This window comes from Neovison vison, chromosome 3, assembly GCF_020171115.1.
Source record: "Neovison vison isolate M4711 chromosome 3, ASM_NN_V1, whole genome shotgun sequence".
Lineage (NCBI taxonomy): Eukaryota > Metazoa > Chordata > Mammalia > Carnivora > Mustelidae > Neogale > Neogale vison.
In genome coordinates this window covers 200294598-200319518 of record NC_058093.1, presented here as the reverse complement: position 1 = coordinate 200319518, position 24921 = coordinate 200294598, and positions in this window count along the sequence as shown.

The following is a 24921-nucleotide window of genomic DNA, read 5'->3' as shown; positions in this document are numbered from 1 at the left end:
CAAGTGTGATAGATGAGGCAGTCAGCACTTGCGGATTCCTACTTGTTAGTTGTGTCTCTGCGCTTTCATTCCCTCGGTGTCCTTTTCCCTCACCCTGACCTTGAAATGTCTGTACAGCCCCTGAATTTGCATGCATGCCTCACCTGGTCTCCGTAGCAACAGCATCTGCCGATCAGAGCAGAGCAAAGGCGCTCAGTGTCCATTTGTTGATGACGCCTTTGCCTGGCTCAGGGTTTCTTAATCTTGGCTCTACTGACAGATGATTCTTTGTTGTGGGGCTGCCTCGTGCAATGTAGGACGTTCACAGCATCCCTGGCCTTTCCCATGAGAGGCCAGTAGCACCTTCAAACTGTGGCATCCTACATCTTCCCGTACATTCCCGACTGTTTCCTGGAGACGGGGTGGGAGGGAGCTATCACTCCTACTTGGGAAGCACTGCCCCAAGGAAGCACATGACCCAGGAGGATGGGGTTTCCTATGATCTGACATCCTTTCATGTTACCATGACCTCCTTCTGAGCTTCATCTGTAACCACGGGAACCTAGCCCATCTCAGCTTGGCCAGTGTTCTAGGGATACTTAGAAGGAACTCAAAACTCTTGCCGTGGTGTGTGTTCTTCATTGAGACGGCACGTATACTATGTATAAAGCATTTTAATCCTTTTAAAAAAGCAGTACATGCCTCTCATGAGTGATCTTGAGGCCACTTTGAGTGGACAAAGGAGAGAGGGAAAGACTCTCTTCCTCCACCATGCCCTTCTCTCCCGAAGTACACGTTCCCACCGTGCTGTGCCCTCCTCCAAACTTCTTATACACCTTGAACCTACAAACAGACGGCTGGAAGGCTTGAGGCGGGTTTTGGCTTTTCCTTCAAGGGTCTTCCTTCTGCTGTTCCTCCCACCTGGAATGCTTGCCCAACAGGTGGCTGCTGGCTAACTTCCTCCCTTTTCCTGGCCTGTGAAATGATCTCTTTATCAGCTCTGGAACCTTCCATGTCTGCGGTCCATCTCTGGGCCGGCTCTCTCGTGCACGGCTTTACTTCTATCCCGGCACCTGAAACTTGATGATGTGTTTCAGTGTCCATTTCATGATCCATCTTTAATCTCTGCCTTTCAAAGGGAAGCTTCTTTACCTTCTTTGCTCACTGCTGCCTCTTCCAGACCTGGAACAGCACCAGCCATAGTCCAGGCCTTCAGCAGGCTGGGCTTTATGAAAGAATAAAGGGCACATCGCCGGTGACATCGTGTCCCCATGCTCTCATCCTGCGTCTGTGGCAGACATTACTAATCGCTACACGCACACTCCCACCAAGGTCACAGGTGACACCTGGGTTCTTCTCACTGGTGCTGGTGAGGCCTTGGAGAGGCCGTTCAGTGACACCATCACCCTTTCCCCATCCTTTCCCCAAGACCTGGTGCCTATCACTTTAGAAACAAACTGACAGGATGATGACAAGATTATTAAGCCTAGTTTCCTCCATCTTCTTTCTCCATATTTACAGGGTCAGTCATGAAGCTTGGCCGAGGGGACCAGAGTGACCAGGGTGAAGAACACAGGCTCTCTGCCTTTGTTGGATGTCGAGCTCCACTGCTTCCTAACTACTAGAATTTCAGATAATCGCTTTCCCTTCCGGTGGCTCAGTTCCATCCTCTGCAAAGTGAAGACAAGCATGGTACCAGCTCCACGGGCTTGGTGAGGACGGAGTGAGCTCATGAGTCATACATTCATGAGGAAAGCACTCGGAACATGGCTTAGCTTATTATACGTGGGGTGTGTGTGTGTGTTCCAACAAGCAAATATTTTAACGCCAAATACCAAGGATCTGTGATTATTTTTTAAAAAACATCATCCAGAGAGGGAGACAAACCATAAGAGACTCGTAATCATGGGAAACAAACTGAGGGTTGCTGGATAGGAAGTGGGTAGGGGGCTGGGGTCATTGGGGGATGGACATTAAGGAGGGCAGGCAATGGAATGAGCACTGGGTGTTCTCTGCAATTCATGAATCACTGACCTCTACCTTTGAAACTGATAATATATTGATGATGAATTTAAATTTTAAAAAATCAAACAAACAAAAGAAAACCATTATCCATGTCACCCAGATGTGACTGTCCTCTGCTTTTAAGAATGAACACCAGCAAGTTCATGGTATCAGCCCTGGAAAGGTGAGTGTTGAAATGTGTTTTACCAAGACCCAGACTAAGACACACATTTTATACCCTGATGTGGTCCAGGATTTTATGCTTTCACGCTGAAGCAGACAGTCTGAAGCAGACAGTCCACACCCTCACCACCTACAAAGGCTCTGATATTTCTTACCCCATATGGTATTCTGTTCTATTGTTCCCTGCTCTATTCTAATTCCTGAAAGTCGATGGCAACCCGTTCAAGTTAGTTGAGGTCAGTAATACTCCATGACCAGCAGTTTGAAGGGCAGGGTTCTGGGGAGCAGATGCTCTGGGGCCATGATGTTTGGTTTTCATCAGCATCGCTGCACACAGAGCCTCCTGATGGGGGAACAGGTGCCGGGTCTTGTAAAGCTGAGTGTGGGTGGTCCTCTGAGCTCTGCGCCACGGTCTCACCGAAGATGACCATAGAGTGATGGCTGAGAAACCAGAACAGAGCTCCCCCAGACCCCGTGTGATAAGATACATGAACCACTAAATACAATCCCAGACACAGGCGAGCGTCTGAGGATGTGGCTTGTTTTTATGGGTATGTATAATACCGAATTATCAAAACCTAGCCAAAGGCCCCCAAGTGGGAGACTCCTTCATTATGTCAAAATTCTAGAGAAAGTGTTTCTCAATATCAATAATAATCGGTTTGTGAAGAACTTGTCATCACATAGAAAACGTTTGTATTTGGTACTGAGTAGGGGGACAGAATCCAAAACAAATCTGTTAAGAGCACAATGTGGTTAAAAGGCACAGAGAAAATTAAGGACATGGACTACTTTACTCAAGGCACATACACTCAGCTGAGTGCTTTCTCCTACCTTCTACTTTCATTGCATCTTTAAATTTTTCCATGCTAAGATTTATTTTGTAATAACCAAAGGGTTTCATACTTTGAAAAAGACATGCCCTCTTGCATTTCAACTGCCAACCCATTACCCTTCCTGGGAAAAACATGGCCCCCTCCGAGAAGACGTTCTTCCCCCCGGGGGGTGGGGAGAGGGAGGGAACCCATTAGTTAACCCAGCTCTGTATAAGCTGTCTGCCAACATTCCAGGCTGGATGACAAGGCAGCCAGTTACGAAGGGGGAGTAACAGCGGGAGCGCTTTCCTGGGAGAGCCCAGGACAAAATATCGACATCCTTTCCCAGGCGGGAGACTATGGATTCTGTAATGACACCTATGGAAGAGTTTTAGAGGAGGTTCCATCAAAATGATTCCTGGAGTAAGCACCTGCAGAGGAGAAGGAGGAAATGTTATCGAGACAATGGGGAGGTTTGGGTGAGGGTGAGCCCCACTCTGATCCCCACCAGCACGTTTTCCTCCCCGTGTGGCCGACACCTTTGTTCCAATGAGCGTCATGGACAGGAAAGCAGGTAATGGACCCAAGGCTATAGAGTCAGGGAAGCAGAACAGAAGGGGGCCTCTCTTACCATGTATTTTCCTAAAGGAGCCCACCCCCACCAGCCCTGAAACTCTAAAGGGCTATGTGGTTTGAGCTTCTAAGTAAGCATCGCCTAAACCCCACAAGATACAGGCGTCCCTTCCAGAGAGTTACAAGGGACACCCATCAGGCACACCTAAAAACCGGGGCCCACCGCGGCACACCTTTTGGAGCAATAAACCCGCCTTCATTTGCGATCCAAAGCAGTTTGGCTCACAATTCCAGTCTCAGTGAGACAAAGGATGTTTTCTTTAGCCAGATAAGGGGTTTCAACTGCTCCCCTTGAACAGTGGGAACAGGCGTCATTTACTAAGAAGTTCACTAGGTCTGGGTGGTGTATTGATGAGGTCCTCCCAAGAGCCTGGTGTGGGTGTGTGTGTGTGTATGTGTGGGGAGGTGTATTATTGTATTATTGTCTCTTTTGTACAAAGGTCTGAGGCTTGGAGAGGTCACTTTATAACTGGATGGAGCTTGGGAAGCCCGGATACTACACAGCCTTGCGCTGAGTTCTTTTATGATTAAAGCCAAAGGTTTTTTTCAATCAAGATTTCTCATTGTGGCCAACCAGTCCATTTGGAAGCTTCTGTTGTTAAATGGGATTCAAAACGGGCTATAAAAGGTCTGTCGAAGACCCAGAAGGAAACTCTGGGTCAAGCATCTAAAAGTGGGCGAATTCCTGAAGGAGGTGGTCAAAGTTTGGAGGGAAAACACGATGGCTCTGATCTCACTCTGTGGCTGTGAGTTACTGTAGTCGAATTCCAAACGTCACGGTGGTGGTCAGGTCAGCATACTCCTGCCAAGAAGAAACAAACCAACTGAACAAAATATGCAAAGAAAATGGGATGAGGCATTTTTGCAAGGGTTCAAAAATCTTTCCAGAGTTGTTTTGTTTCATTCGCAAAGACTCCCTTATGTGTAATAGGAACATCAGGTCTCTCTCTCTCTTTTTAAAGATTTTATTTATTTCTTTGGCAGACAGAGATCACAAGCAGGCAGAGAGGCAGGCAGAGAGAGAGGAGGAAGCAGGCTCCCTGCTGAGCAGGAAGCCCGATGTGGGACTTGATCCCAGGACCCTGAGATCATGACCTGAGCCGAAGGCAGTGGATTTAACCCACTGAGCCACCCAGGTGCTTCAGGATCTCTCTTTTTGAAAGCCTGACTATGATACCATTATCATCCCAAAATAAAATAAAAAGTAAGACATTAATATCGTCAGCTACGTGGTCAGTGTTCAAATTCCCCCAAATCTGAGCCTATTCTTTAGCCTCGAAGATGTCACACGTAGATGTGATGCTTTTCTTTCCGTAGATGAGCATGGCAGCTTTTCAACACTTCACCTTCCGCCAACCATAGCAAGTCCCGTAATTACCTTCATCTTTGTGTGCTTTCCGTGGCTGCTCCTTCCCTCCTGACGGGGGAGCTTGGTTTTCTGTAAGGGTCCAGCTAAGCTGGATTATTGAGATAAAATGGAGCTTAGCTTGGTTTGAAAAGAATGATGATGTTACCAGCCTCACGGGAAGTTCCAGCGTTGGACTGCAAAAAAACACGGAATCAGCATTTCCATAAGGGACGTGCACATCGAGCTTCCAGCTCCAGTGGCAGAGATGGGACACGCCCACTGGGGCAAGAAAGTGGAGGTCAGCCTCCTCTCTCCCAGAAGTAAGTTCAGGACCACCTGGGCTTGCTTTAGGTTTTTCTACTGCCTAGTGGATGAAACCATGGATCTTAAACAGAATAGACACATCCCCATTAGAATGGTTTTAGTTGTCTTCAGAAGCAACTGTCAGACAAAAGAGGCAGGAACTCCTTCATTGCTTCTGGGATCCCGCCTGGTCCACCTGTGGCTTCTGTAAACTTTCTGACCTTCCTACCTGGATCCAAATGAAAGCCCATTAGTAAAAAAAAAATTTTTTTTTTAAATGCAAGAACATTTTCCAACGCTCTCCATACCCTGTGGCTGTTTTGGAATTGAAGGTCCTTGATGCTGCCTGAGAAACCATCCCAGGGAAGCATGGTCAGGCTCAGGCCACCCTGTCCACGTCTGTTTCTGGAACAAGCCCAGCCCATTCCTGCCCCAGCCTCTGCCCTTCCCTGTCCTCTGCCTGGAGCCCCTACACCCTTTCTCTTTGAGGATGGGGTCCTCCTTTGGGGAGACTCCCAGACCACGGTTTCCATGGCAACTCCATTGAGAAAGCCAAGCAGCAACCGTGTGGACAGTGACCTTCAATATCCTGGACTTGATTAACTGTCGGCTTCCCAAAGCTCTGCCCCCACTTCCTATTCAGCTCAACTGGTAAAAGTTAGATATACTCTCTTAACCAGTCAAAGTGAGTGCCCTTCCTCTACTGAAGCTGCCTGAGGCTTCCCCCATTCAGGGCTCACCTGAAACCTTCCCTCTGTGCACTCGGACTCTTCTGCTTATCTACCTGCTTTGGAGTCTCTGCTAAATTCAGGTGGTGGTGGCCGACTCCCTTCTGATACCGAGCTCTGGACGAACAGCCTCAGCCTGTTCTCAGGTATGTGAGCTTCATTATTTGCACAGTTGCGTGGGCAGGTGGTTCAGGAGGGAGTGGGTAGGAAGGAGAAAGTTAGGTATTGATGGAAAGGAAGAAAAGCGCAGTAATTCAGTTCTCACTTATGAGCTTACTTTATCCACTAGGATATATGCTTTTTCCTGCAGTTGAAGAATTAATCAAGTTGCTTGTGGTTGGGGCACCTGGGTAGCCTAGTGGGTCAAGCCTCTGTCTTTGGCTCAGGTCATGATCTCAGGGTCCTGGGATCGAGCCCTACATTGGGATCTCTGCTCAGCGGGGAGCCTGCTTCTACATCTGCCTCTGCTTGCCTCTCTGCCTACTTGTGATCTCTCTCTCTCTCTGTCAAGTAAATAAATTTTTTAAAAAATTGCCTATAGGGGCACCTGGGTGGCTCATTGGGTTAAGCCTCTGCCTTCAGCTTAGGTCATGATCCCAGGGTCCTGGGATCGAGCCCCACATTGGGCCCTCTGCTTAGCAGGGAGCCTGCTTCCTCCTCTCTCTCTGCCTGCCTCTCTGCCTACTTGTGATCTCTGTCAAATAAATAAATAAAATCTTTAAAAAAAAAGTTGTTTGTAGTTAATTTCCCTCTTTGCTAAAGTATTACATCCAAAGGGACTTATCCCTAGGATAAGTTTATCATAATCACTTTTTTTGTGATCATGTATTTTAATCTGGCATATTTTTGAAACCAACAAGACCTTGTTACTATGACTGGTTTATCTCTGAAATTTCCTAGATTTACCCACATACTCAGTCTGTTTTGTGTTCTTTATTCCTTGTTTCATTCCTCCTGTGTCCTGTAATCAAATGAATATACTTCCCAGTTTTTAGTTCCTTATGGGTCTGTTAGCAATTTATTATATCCATTTTTTTGTTTTCCAGTAAGTTTATTCTTTTTTTAAAGATTTTATTTATTATTTGACAGACAATCAGAGAAGGAACATAAGCAGGGGCGTGGGAGAGGGAGAAGCAGGCTCCCCCAAGCAGAGAGCCCAATGCGGGGCTCGATCCTAGGACCCCGGGACCATGACCTGAGCCGAAGGCAGACACCCAATGACTGAGCCACCCAGGCGCCCCTCAGTAAATTTATTCTGCTTCTTCTCCATAAGCTATTTTTGCTGAGAATAGAATTCCAGATGAACAGTCACTTTCTTTCAGCAATTTAAATATGCGCTTCCATTGTCTTATGACTTCCATATTTTTTATTCAGATTCAACCCTTTCAATTACTGTAATTATTCCTTTGCTCTTGGTCTTTGGGTCTTAGTGGCCTTACTGTTATGTACCTACATATGGTGTTCGTGGTATTTATCCTACTCGGGCTTATAGAGATTTTTCTAATCTGGGTCTCAAGGCCAGTCAATGTCTGACGATTACCAAGCATCCTCACTTCAAATACTTCTGTCTTGTTTTCCCTCTCCTGCCCCTTCCGGCAGTTGAAGACACGTTCTTTGAACACTTTTCCCACCTTATGTATAACTATTCTGCTTTGTCTCTTCCCTTCCTTTGTTTTCTCTCCATGCTTCAGTTTCTAGATCCACAACGGACACAGCTCCCATGTCATTCGCCCTTTGCTTAGTTCTGTCCAATATCTTTGCTCTTAATTTAATTTTCAGTTCTAGAATTTGTATTTGATGATTGTTTAAAATTCCTCCATCTCTGGTGGGAGCACCTCACGTTGTCATCCATTGGATTGAAGATGTGTGTCACTGTTGAACACATTCTGCATCTAATACCTTCCACATCTATGTCCTCTTGGGGTCTATACCTCCTAGTTCTTTGGTCCCTGCCCTTTGCATGGTGGCTGTTTCAGCTCCTGGAAGGTGGTGAGTGTAGGGATGCATTAATTTTTTTCTGTTTATAACTGAGAATGTCAGAGGCTGGGGCATTTCTGGTGTGCCTTTCTTCACTCCTGGGTCCTTCAGAGATCCCAGACTGAAGTCTGAGTTACTTACCAGCCTTTCCTCCCAGCTGTGCCCAGTATTCTGGCTGTCACTGCCCACCATGTAAGACTCCTGGAAGATCACTGGTGGTAGGGTGCACCCCAGCGTTTCCAGTCCTAGGGGGCAGGCATTGCCTTCACTGCTCCTTGGGGCAAGGAAAGGACTCTTGACAGTGGAGCAGACCGGCTTCTCGCTGTGGACTGTGGGGATGAAGCAGAGCTGACCCAGGTCTGGAAACCTCAGATGAATCACCACCTGCTCTTGGAAGCGGTGACCATGCTATGAAGAAGCCTAGACAGCCCACAGTGAGATTTCGTGGAGAAGAGAGGCCTACTGCACGTAGTCATAGCTCAGACGACAGCCCTTATGAAGTGGCCCCCTTGGGATGTGTCGTCTTGACCTTGGACCCCCGTCCTCCTATCTCAGGAAGGTCAGTGACGAGCCTTCTCAGCCGAGCCCAGGGTGAGAGTTTGTGAACAAAAGAAATGATTGATGCTATTCCAAGCAATCATGTCTCAAGGGGAGTGGGTGGGACCCAGTGACAGGTCACTGGTAAGTCAGCAGGTGGCTTGAGAGGAAAAGCAGCTGGAGGACTGTGCCCCTAACTGGGGCCTTCCCTTCACACTCCTCTACTCTTGAATCCTGGACTCGGGGGCAGCTCTTTGATATCTGTAAACATGGGCTGTTTATTGTGTATATTACGTAGGTCCCTGAGTGTTCTCAGTGGAAGAGTTGGTATTCGGTAAGCTGACTCATCTCAGTGGGAGTGGAACTTTTGGGGCTGGGGTTCCCTAAAAAGAGTTGGCCTCTTAGGGTTTTGAGATCAATTGTCTTAAAGGCATTTCACTGTTTACTGTTTTGTTTTGTTTTTTTTTCCTCTTGGGTCCACTTTTTTTTTTTTTAACCAATATACATCAAATTAATTTCATTTAAAATGATTACTATTTTTTTAAACTTTGGGTTTGGGCCCATGGAACAGCTTAAAAAAATGGAGGAGGTGATGAAAAATAGATAAGATCCATTCCTTATTCTCAGAGTATTTTCTTTCCGGTGTGGGAGACAACAATAGCCCACACACATGAAGAAAGGCTAATCCGAAACAATTATATTTGATTTAGTGCACTCTGATCCCCCGTGCAGAAGCAGATGCCAACAACAGTAAGGGCCACATTTACCATGGCACACCATGGAATTAGTCTAAACATAACTGACAGCAGCATTGGCAATTACAAATAAAATGTACTAGGAAAACTGAAATGAAAATGTTTCTACAGGCAACTTAATTTCCTTCCTATAACTTTGTTAATGGAGCACATTTGCATATTTTAAACACCCTTGTGACTCTCGCATACATGCAGAAGCACTAACCTCTCACCTTGGATGCTGATTATTCTGGTGAAAATGTAAGGTTTACCCAGTTGCATGCACCTTTATCTGATCCCAGCTTCAATTCTTGGAATTACTGAGAAGTAGCAATTTTCCGTTTTTGTTGCAAATATCTCGGCTATTTTGGTTTGCCCTTCGTCTGCCCGTGGTGAACATGGCAGCTGCCAATATGGCCCCAGGGACCCTGCCCTCTGGTATCCACAGCCATGTGTGACCTTCTCCCTTTTGGAATGGGCTGGTTTGAGTTACTCTCTTCCCAGTGAAGAGTATGGCCAAAGTGATGAGCTATCTCTTCTGAGATTGGGGCACAAGAATTGCTTTCACCTGGGGTGTGCCTTCTGACCCCATCTGGAGGAAACTGGGTGTCTTGAGGCAGCCCTGTGGGGGAGTGTAAGTGGCAGAGAATGCAGACACGTTAACAACCAAGGGAGGAAGCTTGGGAGTTGAGTTTAAAGTCTCTACATCCCTGTCTGCAGGTTGATTACAACCTCCTAAGATTCCTTAAGCAGAACCACCACCAATAAGACTCTGTCAGACTCCTGAATCACAGACAATGCAAGATAACAAGTGGCTGTTGTTTTGGGGGGATATTTTGTTACACCACAATAAATAATAAATACAGTGAGATACCTGTTCAGAAAAATTGTACTATGCTTTATTTCCAGTGATCTCTTGCTTGATGGAGCAGAAAGTAGATTTTAATATCAGCAGGAAAGATTTTTAGAAGGCTCATGTTTCACAAATACCAAGATACTCAGGGGAAAAAGAATTCCGACTTCTACATGGAAAAGTCAGCCTGTTATAATCTTGACCCGTGGTTCGCCACTGTGGCTAGACACCAAAATTGTAGGAGGAGCACCTTCAAAGCACACTTTTTCATGTGATTCAGATCAATTAGACTTGAGGATCCAAGAATCTGTATGTCCAACAGTTCTCCAGATAACGGGGACAGTCAGAGTGGGAGCCACTCGATTGGCAACAATGAGTTCACTGACCAGGCAATTATACCTGATGATTTTGTCCCAAAGTTCTCCTGACATGTGAACATGGTAACATAGGCTCAAGTCCCTAGTGACAGACAGAGTCCAGAACTCCTGGCAAAGTGAGATTTACTCCCTTCATGTTAGAGGGCATGCTCTAGCCTTGACCTAACTTCAGATTTAGCACGATCTACACATGGTATTTGGAGAAAACATAGTACTGTTAATCCCCTCAACTAGTGATCGCTGTAAATCCTTGAAAAATCTTCTGACATCATTCTCTAAGGAAGAATAAAGAAGATGGTAGAGGGAAAAAGATTGCATAGATAGAAAATGATTGCATAGAAGGCAAAATGGCCCAGGAGAACAGGAGGAGGAGGAGGAGGAGGAGGAAAGGAGAAAGGAAGGAAACAACCACAAGACTTTTAAGGAAAACTTCATGGCTGTACCTTGCATCTGACTCCAAAGATGTGAGCATCAGATACTGTTGTAAATAAGCCTTCTAAACAACTCCTTAATGAGGCAATGTTGAAGTTATTGGGTGGGGATCTGGTAAACCCAGTGAGTGAGGGTTCAACGTACGTGTCCAGAGGTTAAGCAAATGGACACGGGTGTCTTGGGGTGACATTTCCTGTCAAAACGTCAAATACACGTTCCAAATGTGCTCCATTTCAAGCAACTTATGAGACGTACCCCAGAAAATGGCATTAGACAGGTGAATGACACAGGCTTTCTTAGACGCAAAGTTGTTCATGTCAAAAATACATGTGATGTATTAAATAAATTGCGGCAGGAAAAATGAGAATGAGAAAAGCAATATTTCTAACATTACATATAGCATGCTTTAACATTTACACATTCAGGTTCTTTTTCTTTGGGGAAATCCCCACACAGCTAGAACTGTTTCCCTCAGTTCTAGGGACCTAGCTGTAGGTCTCTGTATGCACAGACTTTAAGACTCCATTAACACAGCTGTCTGGAAAACAAGCTGGAAAGTGGACAGAACATTCATTGATGCTGACGATCTCGTTGAATGATTAAGACATAGCAACAATGCAGCACAACCTCATTTTCAGCAAACCGTGCTCTCACTCACCAAGCAGAAGCTGTAGAGATGGACCAGGAAAAAAGTCAAGAATTTAATGACTTTGCATGTTTCCCATGATTCATGGTAGTTGACAGACATCCAGCAAAACACGGACAGACCAGAGCATTGCAATAAGAGAACAAGGAATTCTGTATGTCCCAAGGGGAACACCAGTGAGCCTTGGAATAAACAAGTACCAAGAATAAGTGTTTACGTGGCTAGGGATTATGGACAAATGAAGGGACAGCCAGTAAGAAACAGCATTACAAGGGACTACACGCACAAAACTGACCCCCTTCAGGTAACTGGAGTGTGATCCGTAGACTTGTGATATCTTTATCTACATGCCTGAGTTTTTCCTTTGTGTTTTTTTCCTCCTGTTCTCGTTGAGAACGTGCCCACACACATAGAGATCTGTCGTGGGGCCATCAGTGTCTGCAAGTGGGACTTGGGGGTTCAGGTGCTATGGCGAACTGGAAATGAGTCTGAGCCCCAGTGCAGGTAAGTGACACGGGCTTGTACGAGGACAGGCGTGGAAGATGAGGAGGGACCGGGATGAGAGAAGCATCAGTGCATTCTGCAGCCTGTGCAAGAAACAGAGATGAGAGAGATGCCGCAGATAACCCCCAGTCACCTTCGGAGCCTAGGGAACGGATGCCTCAGGAGGGACCGGACTGTGAGCAGCCGTGACTCCGAGAGACCAGGGCGGTGGAGAGCAGGGATCTCCTGAGCTCTGAGCTGTCGGTGTAAGGACCCACACGGGGAATGGAGGTGGCCCATGGAATCCCTGCCTGGCGTTGCCAAAACCCCACACCTCTGCCCACCGGGATTTTGTTTTTAGTTTGCACATGAAATAAAGCACTCAGGTAGTGCTATGTTGAAGGGGTTGTATCAGGGATAATCGGAGGCTTTACTCCTTGACAAGTAGTTGGAAGATAGATGCTTCAAGTCACTGGTCAGCATGTGAGCAAGTGAGGGTCTCCCACGATGGGGCATCTTAGCCGACAGGGACTTCGAGCCAGGCTGTTGGTTCCCAGGCTGACTCCTGGAGAATCTGAATACCGTCCTTGAGTGTTTACAAAGAACGTAGAGAACCACCTACTCTGAAACATGCAGTCTGTGCCAAGGTTTGGTGAACGGACATCTTTGTTCTGAGCTTTCTCCTTCCTCGTTGGACCAGAAGATAGCGTCCTCTTGCACGGTATAAAACTTGAGCTGTAGAGATCGGCTGGACTAACTCCCTCTTGATACAGACATATTGGACGGAAGAAAGCCAGCTTTAAAGAAGGTATTTCTCCTTTATGTACACGGTAGTCGAAAGTGCTGAATTAATTCTAACTAGCTGAGTTTCCATAATGGATACTGGGGAGCGAACATCCATTACTTGATTCAAGTGGAAAGTGTATAAAAGATCATTTCAGGAGTGAAAGAGAAGGCAATATTACTTTCTGAGAAGTAAGACATTAAAAGGCACATATTCCGTGGGTTAGACGGCTCCCCAGAAAGATACGTTGGTTCTGAGTTAATAATGAAGACGATCTTTCACTCTCCCCTGGTTCATTTTGAACAATATTCGATTGCCCATTTAGCCGGCAAAGATGAGGCAGCAGAGAGCAGCCAAGGACAGTCCTTTCGAAGTGAATTCAGAATTCCTCCTGCCTATGGAAGTCTTTGTTCTTTTTAATTTTTCTTATAATTTTTTATTTTTTTATAAGCATATAATGTGTTATTAGCCCCAGTCTTTTCTCTTTGTAGAATAGGCATTTTTAAAAAAATCATTTGACAGGATATGTGAGAGTTTATTAAAATAGGCATTTTTAAAACAGACTGGTAACAAGTACATTGTGATTACAACTTTCTTTTTTGAATCTACTCTGGGACTCCCTTTGAGTCTGTGGACCCTGAAGGACTGTATTTTTTTTGTTTGTTTGTGAGAATAAATTGATGGGGCACCTGGATGGCTCAGTGGGTTAAGCCTCTGCCTTTGGCTCAGGTCATGATCCCAGGGTCCTGGGATCGAGCCCTGTATAGGGCTCTCTGCTCAGCGGGGAGCCTGCTTTCCCCATTCTCTCTGCTTGCCTCTCTGCCTACTCGTGATTCCTCTCTCTCTGTCAAATAAATAAATAAAATATTTTTTTAAAAAAAGAATAAATTGCTGCTATTGAGCCGTTGAATTAATATGAGGCACACCTTAATACAATTTAGAACATAAGTGTTTGTTATGTGTGTTCTGATTATAGAACAAATGTATAGATGGATAAACCTAAAATAAGGACATAATTTTCTATGTGTAAAGTTTCTATGTACCCAAATGCAAACATATGTGTATACACATATTCATATATCTTTCTATATATACAAATACATGTATGCACAGAAATTAGAACAAATAGGAAATTCTACCTTCAGCATATTATTAGGCAAATAAATAGTACTTTGTATGGTAATATGTATTGTGCATAATTTCACATATTGGTAAAAACTGATTACCTTTCATTTTTTAACTTCTCTAAGTTTTAGAAAAGGAAGATAGTTAAGATTTGGACAATACTGAAGGCTGATCAGAGTCCTGTATGCGTATCCTTATGCATTACAGACTTTCTACTTAAAATTATTTCGCTGCTGTGTAAAACAACAACAAAACTCCAAACTGAGTGCCTTAAAACTATAAGATTTCCTTTCCCCAGGGACATTCATTCCATCTGAGTTAGAAGGAAGAAAGCTTGTCTCCACCCGGATCAGCTGTCCGTCAGGCCAGTTGAAGCCTGCTCAGTTGGAAAGAAAGAGGGGGGAATAAAACCCCTAAATTTTGGAAGAGCATGTTCTGACTATTTGTAATAAACACAATCTGCCTTATTAATGATGGCCGTGGTCGTCAGAGTTCAAACCTACCAGGTAAGCACACGGGCTCCATGTTCTAACAGTGATGTGTCATTCCTCCATCACGATGGTCCTACCAGGGAGATCTTTCTATCATCCCCATCTCACAGATGAAGAAAGTGAGGCTTGAAGGGGGAGGTGGCATGTCTACCTCATACAGGTAGCAAGCGTCCCACTGGATCTTGGTAGCAGGAATGTTCGGAAGAAAGGATGGCATTCGGGTCAGGCAGGGAGGGGAGAAAGTCTTGCCACCTGTATCCTGTTTAAGAAAAGTCCGAGAGGGGCACCTGGGTGGCTCAGTGGGTTAAAGCCTCTGCCTTCAGCTCATGTCATGATCCCAGGTCTTGGGATCGAGCCCCGCATTGGGCTCTCTGCTTAGCAGGGAGCCTGCTTCCTCCTCTCTCTTCCCGCCTCTCTGCCTACTTGTGATTTCTGTCAAATAAATAAAATTAAAGAAAAAAAGAAAAGTCTGAGAAACTGAGGGTTTTGGAGGGGAGGGTGGTGGGGGTTGGGTGAGTCTGGTGGTGGGTACTAAAGAGGGCATGTATTGCATGGAGCACTAGGTGTGGTGCATACACAGTGAATCCTGGAACACTGAAAAAATAAAATAAAGTTAAAGAAAAGAGAAGAGAAAAGAAAAGAAAGAAGAAAAGAAAAGAAAAGTCCAGTGAATTCCCATCCCAGCAGCCTAGGAATTTAGGACCCTAATTTCCTCAAGGACTTTCTCCTGACTCCACCAGTGAGTCTCCTGGGCAGAGAAAAACAACACATTTGTTGACCTGGTGATCAGCCAAGATTTAACATTTAGCGTGTACAAACAACCATCTTGCCCTATCTGGGTCACGGAATAGGCCAGGTCAGCAGGTGAAGAAATTCAGATGCCCGTTAGAGGGTAACATCTTCCCATCCTACAAAACTCTGTCCTGAGTTTCAAGGATGTGAAAAGATGTGTAGGATGGACAGAATCATCACCTCCCGCCACCCCTCGTTGATTGGGTGACATGACCCTTTGTATTAGCGTGCGCTTTTTAATGTCTGTTTGCTGATGGCTTGGCCTCCTGGGTCCTGCTTATTGGGGAGGAACTGCCCCTCTGAGGGTAGCTAATTCCTAGAGATGGCAAAGGGCTTCCCACCTTCCCTATGTAAACTGAGAAATCCAGAACCACACCCCATTACCTCCTCTTTGATTGAGTCAAGGTCACTAGTCCCTCGCTCTAAACACCGGAGGGCCAGGTACCAGACCCTGAGGACAGCCTCTAGAACCAGAATCCACTGAGAGCATTCAAATTAGCCCATTCTAACCTTGCTAACCTGGCCTTGCCTATTCCTTCCTACAGAAACCACAATGAAGGCTCTTGCTCTTGGTAACAATCTGTCCATGGCAGCCACGTCTTCCTCTCTTGGCCTTGTCATCCCTCAGTAACTGTAAAACCCTCATCTGATGGCACCCATTGAACAGAGCCCTCAAGATAGCTGAGATGTTCGTGTAATTACCTACTTCCTTTCTACAATGGGAAAAAAGACAGCCATTGAGCTCCGGGCCTATAACAGCATAATACTCTATACTCATGATGTTCAAGGTTTTTTCTTTCTTTTGACTCTGTAGGGCAGGATTTCAGCTGTGATATATTAATTTATTTTCCACCTGCCGTGCTGTCAAAATGGCCAACCAGTTTGCCAATGGCCTAGAGGCTTCCACACATGCGCCTTTTGAAGAGGTCCCCGATTTCAGAAAAGCAAGGACCTTGGAGATCAGGCTGGCAGGAAGAAATCCCAAAGGTAGTAAATGACCCTTGATTCTTCCAGGGGCCTGACAGAGGGAGCCCCAAGTCTTGATTTAATAGCTGCAGTTTGCATCTTATGACATCTCAGCAAGCTACAGAGAGGTCTCGGGATTAAAAGAAAAAAAAAAAAGATTTATTGGTAGAAGTGATCAAACTGCTGACCTAATTATCCTCTTTTTTTCCTAGCAAAAAAAGAAAAAAGGAAAAAAATGTTTCAAAGAATTTCCATTAGGGAGCATGGGACATAATAAACTATGACAAATTTATTTTTCATTTGTGGAGAAAATAAAGTACCAAAGACCAGTTGCATGAGCAGAATTAAGACGCATTTCTCTGCGCGAGCCCTTGGGGGTAAGTCGCCTCCTGGGAGGTACAATAAATCCACAGTGGTCTCTGCATTCCAGGATAAACATGAACACTTGTCTTCAGAAATCTCATCTCCAAAATTCCATCAGAAAATGACTTTAGCCTCACCTGTCAGCCGGAGAATTATAGGTCTCTGACTGTTCTCGTTTTTTGCAGTGATCTACAACTACCACGTTCAATTGCCCTAACTTATTTGGCCATGCACATCTTACCTCGCCACATGTTGGTTAAATTAAAATCCTATTTATCCCCAGCACTACTAAAACAGAAATATAATTCATATGGCATGAGCCCTTGCTTAGTTTTCTAGGATTTTCTAGAAGAGATACTTACAATTTCTGAGTTGAAGATTTTGCACAAACTTTAAGGGATTTTGATCATTCCGCTCAAGGATGCTGTTCTTGTTGGCTGGGTGAATCTGTAACCTACTTCTCCACCTACAGGTGCTGCCCTAGGACAGAAGCTTCATTTTGTTCCTAGCTGCCTGCTTGGTTGCAGCTTATCAACATTTGCAACCCTACATGTTGCAATCCCAGATAATGGCCAACCCAAGTGTCTGAGGAGGACCCTAAGCAGTGCTCCAAAGTCAGTCCTCAGCTGCAGATAAGGGGCTGGAACTCCTCTCAGACTGGAGATGGGAGACTTCCCTGTGACACGCAGCCCACCAGGTGACCTGGACAACAGGAAAAAAAATTCTCATGGTCTTCCATTCTACCCGAGTTCGTTTAATGAAGGGGGAATGGTAATCCCTAAAGGCTAATTTCTTTATCACAGGGAGACAATGTCTTTTCAAGGAAGAACTTTCAAAAAAAAAAAAAAATAAGACATTTTGAGATATCACGGGTTTACCAGGAGGGCAAAGAAGAAATGATGCAGGCAAAGTTGAAGAAGGGCAGGTAACAGTGAAGAAAGGTCCAATAATTTAACTCCCTAAAAGCACTGCAGTTAAAGTGTAACCTGCCCCCCCCAATAGAAGTGTACCGGTATCACTGTTGCACACTGAACAAATTTTCACGAGTGAACCTAACTATATAACTTGCACCTGTATCAAGGAACAAGACACAAGCTGTACGCAGAACCCCTTCCTTGTGCATCCTTCTAACTACATCTGCTTCCCTCACCAGGGCGGCCACTCTAACACAGACTAGCTTTACCTGGGTCTATTTATAAATGGACCCACGCAGAATACGTGCATTCCTGTGGTTCTGGCTTCTTTGACTTAATACTGTGTATCTTAATTGTATCCATATTCTTACATGTTGTTTTGGATTGTCCCTTTTCATTATTGGATAGTTTGTTTCCATATCACATGAAGTACCTATTGTCTTATGTAATATACAGTGTAATCTACTACATGTTGGGCATATATTATTATATAATATACATACTTGTGCATATACATATTGTGTATAGTATATACTATATGTATACATAATACATACTATATATGTTACATAATATATACTATATGTAGATACATATATGTACATATACATAGTGTATAGAGCATAATATATTATATATTATATTGCATTATTGTACAGTCATATTGTATATTGCATATATACATATATTATATATTGTATATTATATACCATATATTATAACAATATTATATACTACATATTATATACAAATATTTATTATATAAATATATCAAATATTTATTATATAAATATATCAGCTTAACTTACTAATTGGGCATTTGCTTGGTTTCCAGTTTCTGGTCATTACAGATACTGCTGTTTGAGCATTTGGACGTTGCAAAAAGAGGCATAAAATTCTATCAGGCATATATTTAGGTGTGGGATTTCTGGGTGATGGGATGCACATATGCTTAGCGTTGGCAAACACTAGCTTTGGTAGATAGTACTGAACAATTTTACGAAGTGGCTGTACCGATTTCAATTCATCTTTTTAATTTTCTTTTTCCAGTCATTTGCTTGGGTAAACTTATTGTCTATTAGATTTTATTACTTTGTCTTGAGTATATGGATTTTCTGAAATACGGTTTTTCCCCCTTTCTTTCCTTTTATTTTTTAAAATCTCATTAGGCACTGAACTTGATTTTTAAAGGAAATGCAGTATTTTTATAGTATACGTATTTGGAGGCAAATTACCTGGCTTTGACCTGGACTAGCTGTGTGGCACTGGGCAAGCCACTTGGCCTCTCTGTGCCCCAGGGTTTTCATCTCTAGAGGTGAGACGGTAATAGCCCTTACCACATACGTTGTTGTAATGATGGAATACGTTCTTATTTGTGAAGCTACTGTAGTCAATGCATCATGTACTTTTCTATATGCATTTGCTTCTATGATGTCTTACATAAGGAGTCTAGATAGAAATGTTCTAAATGGCAAAGCCAATGAGATTGTTGGATAGTGGAAAAAGTGAAAAAAAAAAAAAGCAGAAGTTTGTTTTTTTTTTTTTTTTTAAATTTTACGGTGCACTTTGAAAATCTTTCTCGTATGGGCCAGGAGGCAGCATGGTGTGAAGGGGAAGAACCAGAGCATGGTGTGAAGAAGGACCATACAGAAGCCACTTTCCCTCTTGTGTCTTCTTGGTGCCATATGTCCTAGGCACTGACAGGTGCCCAGGGAGGGGTGAGGCTGGGATGCTGCACGTGGCCTTCTCTGGAGGTGCGGATGTGGCCACCCTTCTCCCCACCCCCATGCCCCTGGGTTGCAGATATAGTTATAGTTATAACCGAGTCTTCCCCTCTTCTTCTTGTGTTGGTCCAGTATTGGGATGAGTGCTCTCCTCACCATGGAGGCAATACCAGCCTCTGGCAGGTGACTTGTCCCCGGATTCCAGGCTGCCTCCTCAGAGCTCTGGGGACAAATAAGACACAACCTGGATACCCAAGGCCTTGCAAGATGGTGACTTGTACTTGAGTTTTAAACTGATTTTTTTAAGTGTTTTACTCTGTTTAGATTTTTCCATTTCCAGTCATGAGATAAAAACAAAAGCAGGTTGGAAGTAAGCTGGGAAATTATGGTGTCCCAGAGGCAAGGATGGAAGGGTTGTGGGGGCAGGTGGCCCAAGGGAGCCACCGGCACAGGTGAGGGAGAGGCTGTCCCTGCCGCCGGTGACGGCACCAGCCCTCTGTGCTCACACAGAGGAGCTGTGAGGAGCTGGAGGGAGGCCCTTTCTAGATTACCGGTCCTGTGGGGGTGGTTTGCCTCAAAATGAATCGAGCATCAAAGCCATCAAAGCAAGGTATATTTTTAAGGTTTAAAATACAAGGAAGAGGGTCCTTGATTGGGGAGCTTTGTGGCAGGTGCTGGAGAGAATTTGGGAGAATGGACATCCATGCCGCCCTGGGAGCAGCTAGCCCGGAACGCAGACCAGCGTCTGCAATCCGTTCATCTCCCTGTGAATTATTTATATGTCGATCTGACTTTGCAGCTCATTTCAAAGGCCTGTTTAATTCTCCCAATGATGGCAAAATAAAGCATCTCCAGGGGAAACCCTAAGGGTCAGCTTAGAAGCCATGGGCATTTACTTAGGGGTCCTCGCAGGTGACCAGATGCATAGCCCTAAATATTTTGGGCAATATTCATATATCAATCTTTATTTGCTACTGGCATGGGATGCTAAGGCTCAGAGCTGTGGGAGAGATTTTCCTTTGGCCTTCATTCCCCCAAAGAGAAATTTCACCCCCACAGGACAGTGGTTTCCCTGGAATGAGCAACACAATTCACGAGAGTGGGGATGTCCCCGGACTCCCACTCTGCCCATGCAAGCTTTTCCTGGGGCGGGTTTCTATACCTGGAGGATCACCACAGCAATTCTGAACATCTGCATGGTAATTTTCTCCCAAATGTGTCTTCCTTAGTCTTCCAGTTGGTGAACAATCCCTCCTGGGACCCCGAGCCCCACACCACCCATCCCCTATTGGAGCTCCCAACCTCTAAGTGCAGGACACACAGCTGAATGTGGATTTCACATAAACAGCAGATAAAATTTCAGTATATGTGGGTCCCAGATATTTCATAGGCCCTACTTACATGAAATATATGTAATCATTCTATATAAATACATATGTAAATTATACGCAAGTATATATAAAATTATATATAATTATACATAATATATAAATATCTACTAAATGGCATATGTAAACTTAAAACTATGTACTATGAAATTTTATTACACTTACTACTTAATTATTATATTTGTTATATCATAATATATAATAAAATCATTACATTTGTTATATTAATATAACTATATTATCAATATTAATAATATATTATTATACTAATAGTTTGATTTATTAATTATGTTAAATTTAATGTGCATACTATATAGTATGTATACTAATTTCTTTTTAAAAATATTTTATTTATGTATTTGACAGAGATCACAAATAGGCAGAGAGGCAGGCAGAGAGAGAGAGGGAGAAGCAGACTCCCTGCTGAGCGAGAGCCCAATGCGGGGCTCGATCCCCGACACTGAGATTTTGAACTGAGCCAAAGGCAGAGGCTTAACCCACTGAGCCACCCAGGTGCCCCTGAATATTAAATTTCTATATATAATATGCAATAACATAACATAATTTATAAAATTCACATTATACATTATAATTTACATTATATGTTATTAAATTAATTTAATAAATATTATGGATTACATATGTATATTATAAATTTATATTATAATTTACATTGTATGTTATATATATATAAATTTAGCATACATACTATATGGTATGCATATTAAAAACATATATAGTATGCATATATATATTCCATGTAAGCAAGGCCCATGAAGTATCTGGGATCTACTTGAACTAAATAAAACTTTATTGATACTACGTGTATTTCTAGGTCCCCAGGCCCGGCAGCACCGCACCCCTGCATCTGTCTGCAGGGAGGCAGGGTTGCGGGAGGGAGTGGAGAAGATGTGGGGCTCAGACACACTCAGAGTCTTCCATCTGTCCCCTCTGGCTGCATCATTAGCACCTGGGCAAGAGTCATGAGGGCCGGTCCCCAAGCTTGCCACCTGCACACTCCGTTCGCTCCAGAGTTCTCCACCCAACAGCCTTTGGTTGTTAAAATTGAGGGCAGCCAGAAGCAGTATTTACAGCTAATCTGGACAGCTGCCTTGGTGACAAGAATTACAGCTCTCTCCTGTCGGCACGGTAGGCCAGCCTTATTTGTGGGCCCAGAGCGGATGCTGTCTAAAATTTATGTCTTCCTGGCGGTGGAACTTTATTCAAAGTCTGCTCTTCTTCTATGGAAAGTGAAAGTCCCCATCCTCACCTCCTGTCTGTCTCCATTCTTTCCCTGTCCCCCCACGTCCTGGCATCTCCTTCAGAGAACAGGAGACTTCCCGCACGTCAGCATCTGGGGGAATCAGATTGGAGGCTTCTCAGGAGCCCAGAGGTCAGCTCCTGGACCCCCATTATGCCAATGTCTTCCAAATGATGCTCTAACCCCATCTTCTGATCTTGGTCTGAACCTGAGCTTTTCTCCCCATACCTGTTCTTGAAACAGGGTCTTCGACAAGGATCCTCAATATGGTACCTGTGTGGGGTCTCCTCTCTCATCAGTGACAGGATATTTTTGAAAATATTTAGATGTACGGCATTTTTTGGTGAATTTCCCGTGTCAACACAACCAGCTCACTCAGAGGCTGTTAGCAGAAGAAAAAGACAAAAGAAAACAAAAGAACTCCAGACATTTTGTGTTTACTGTGTATTTCTCTGTGTGGACTTTCTGAAGCTGATACAGGATCCAAGCTCCAGATCTCATCTCCTTTGACTTTAAGCAAAGTGGTGGGGGCTTGTGACTAACATTTCTGTGATACAAACATAAAAACATCATGGAGAGCTCCTTTGAACCTGCACACCATGGTTCATAACATTTTTTGTAAAAGGCATAAAGTGATCTCTTTTAGCAGGTGGATGGTTGAACATGCTATGGTGCAGGCAGACCATGGAATACTACTCAGCAATAAAAAAGAACACATTATCGATATACACAACAACTTAGATGAATTTCAAAGACATCTTGCTGAGTTAAAAAAAAAAAAAGCCCATCCCAATATATGCCGTTTGCATGATTTCATTTATAATATGACGGGAAACTATATCCACAGATGTTACCACTGTCAATGTCTTGCTTCTAATATTGTACCATAATTATGTAAAATAGAACCCTTGGGGAAAACTGGGTGAAGTGTACCTGACTATCTTTTCAATATCCTGTGATCTATAGAAAAAAAATTAGAAAAATTTTCCTCTTATAATCAATTCATTAAGTCACAAGAAACTCTCTGCTGAGCAGAGACCCGAACTTGGGGCTTGATCCCAGGACCCTGGGATCATGACCTGAGCTGAAGGCAGATACTTAACCAACTGAGTCATCCAGGTGCCCATCCCCATCATAATCTTACAGAGAAGGAAACTGTTGCCCAGAAATATAAATTATTTGTCTTAGGCAATTAGAAAAAGACAGGATACAAGCAAGATGAAAACTCAAAAGTATCTGTCCATGCTCTCTAAGCAGTCAGATCAGCTTGCAATCTTTCAGAAAATTCCATCAATTAAGTCTATATAACTTTAAGTCCTTTGATATGACTTGGGTCTAAGCATCACTCTAAAACATAATTCCAAAAAGAATACAATATATGAAAACCTGAAAATAGAGGCACAATAAATCAAGTACACAGAAAAGGAAAAGAGCATATTTTCTTCTATATTGTTTTTCTATCTTCCCAGCAAAAGGGGTGGCTAGCGACCACTGATAAGCTATTCTGGAGGGCTGTTTTGAGATTATGAATACAGGGTCACCTGGAAACATTTGTCCCACAAAATTTGCTATTTAAATAAGAATGTACCATTGTACCTCCGAGCAGGTAGAAAAATATATGCCTCTTTGTACAACCACTAAATGATAGAGTTGTATAAATACATAATAGGCATGGAAAAGCCCATGAAACGTCACAGCCCCTTGTTACCTTGAATACACTTCACACACCTGCATACGTAGGTCTTAACAGGAGATAGAAATCAGACTTGCGATGGGGCGTCTGGGTGGCTCAGTGGGTTAAGACTCTGCCTTTGGCTCAGGTCATGATCCAAGATCCTGGGATCGAGCCCTGCATCGGGCTCTCTGCTCAGCGGGGAGCCTGCTTCCCCCTCTCTCTTTGCCTGCCTCTCTGCCTACTTGTCATCTCTGTCTCTGCGCTCTGTAGAACATCCTGGTTGTTTCCAAGTTAAAAAAAAAAAAAAAAAAGAAAGAAAAAGAATAGAAATCAGACGGTCCAAGGTCACATGGCAGGTGGGTGGTGAAGGCAGAGCCCCAAACCAGCCATTTGGTCCCACATCCCAGAGATTTCTTCCACATAATTAGGAAAATGTATTTGTCCATCTTCTTCCTTTCGAATGGTGAGTAACATCCCAAAGAATCCAGAACTCATCAACGCCCTTCTATGACAGTATGAGAGAACAAGAGAAAGCCCAGGTGGGCGGCCTTCAAGGGAGACCAACCAGGGGGTGGGCGACCTGGGGAGGGTCGCTAAGTAACACGATCTGGTCCTTAACTGTTTCTACTTGGAAACTTCTTGCCTTCCAGGGATAGTGGGGAGAGGTCCCTGGAGTGGAATGAGGTGAGCTGAGTTACGCCTGCTCTGGACTACCCGCGCACTTCTTTTTTTTTTTTTTCAAATAAGAAACTCAGAAGAAGGATAGATTTTGTGATCCCCCAAATTCACCCAGTAAGAATTACTTTTTTATCCATAGCAGCCTCCCTTGAATTTTGGAAAGGCGAAGCCCAAAGGAAGAAAACATTTTTTTTTTTAGATTTTATTTATTTATTTGACAGACAGAGATCACAAGTAGGCAAAGAAGCAGGCAGAGAGAGAGAGAGAGAGAGGAGGAAGCAGGCTCCCTCTGAGCAGAAAACCCGATGCGGGACTCGATCCCAGGACTCTGGGATCATGACCTGAGCCGAGGGCAGAGGCTTTAACCCACTGAGACACCCAGGCACCCCGGGAAGAAAACATCTGCATGGATGGTGAAGAACAGTCCTCATCACTCTCGTCACAATGCCAACTTTGGAGGTGCTGCCATCAGCACAGCTGGACGTACTCGATGCCCCTGAGAAGGGCGTGCACCGTCTGCTGGCGTTTTGAGATGAGCGCACCCAAAGTAGCTGCTGAGCCAGCAAGAAGTCAAGCTGAAAATGTGTATAACACCCTACCCAACCTGTGACTTTCCCAGCTAAAGGCAAAGCTCAAAACTACCAGGGGGCCATTTAGCTACAAAATGCCCAGGCGGTCCATGGATGAGCCACTCACCCAGGAGGAATGTCGGGACGGGCGTTTGCTCC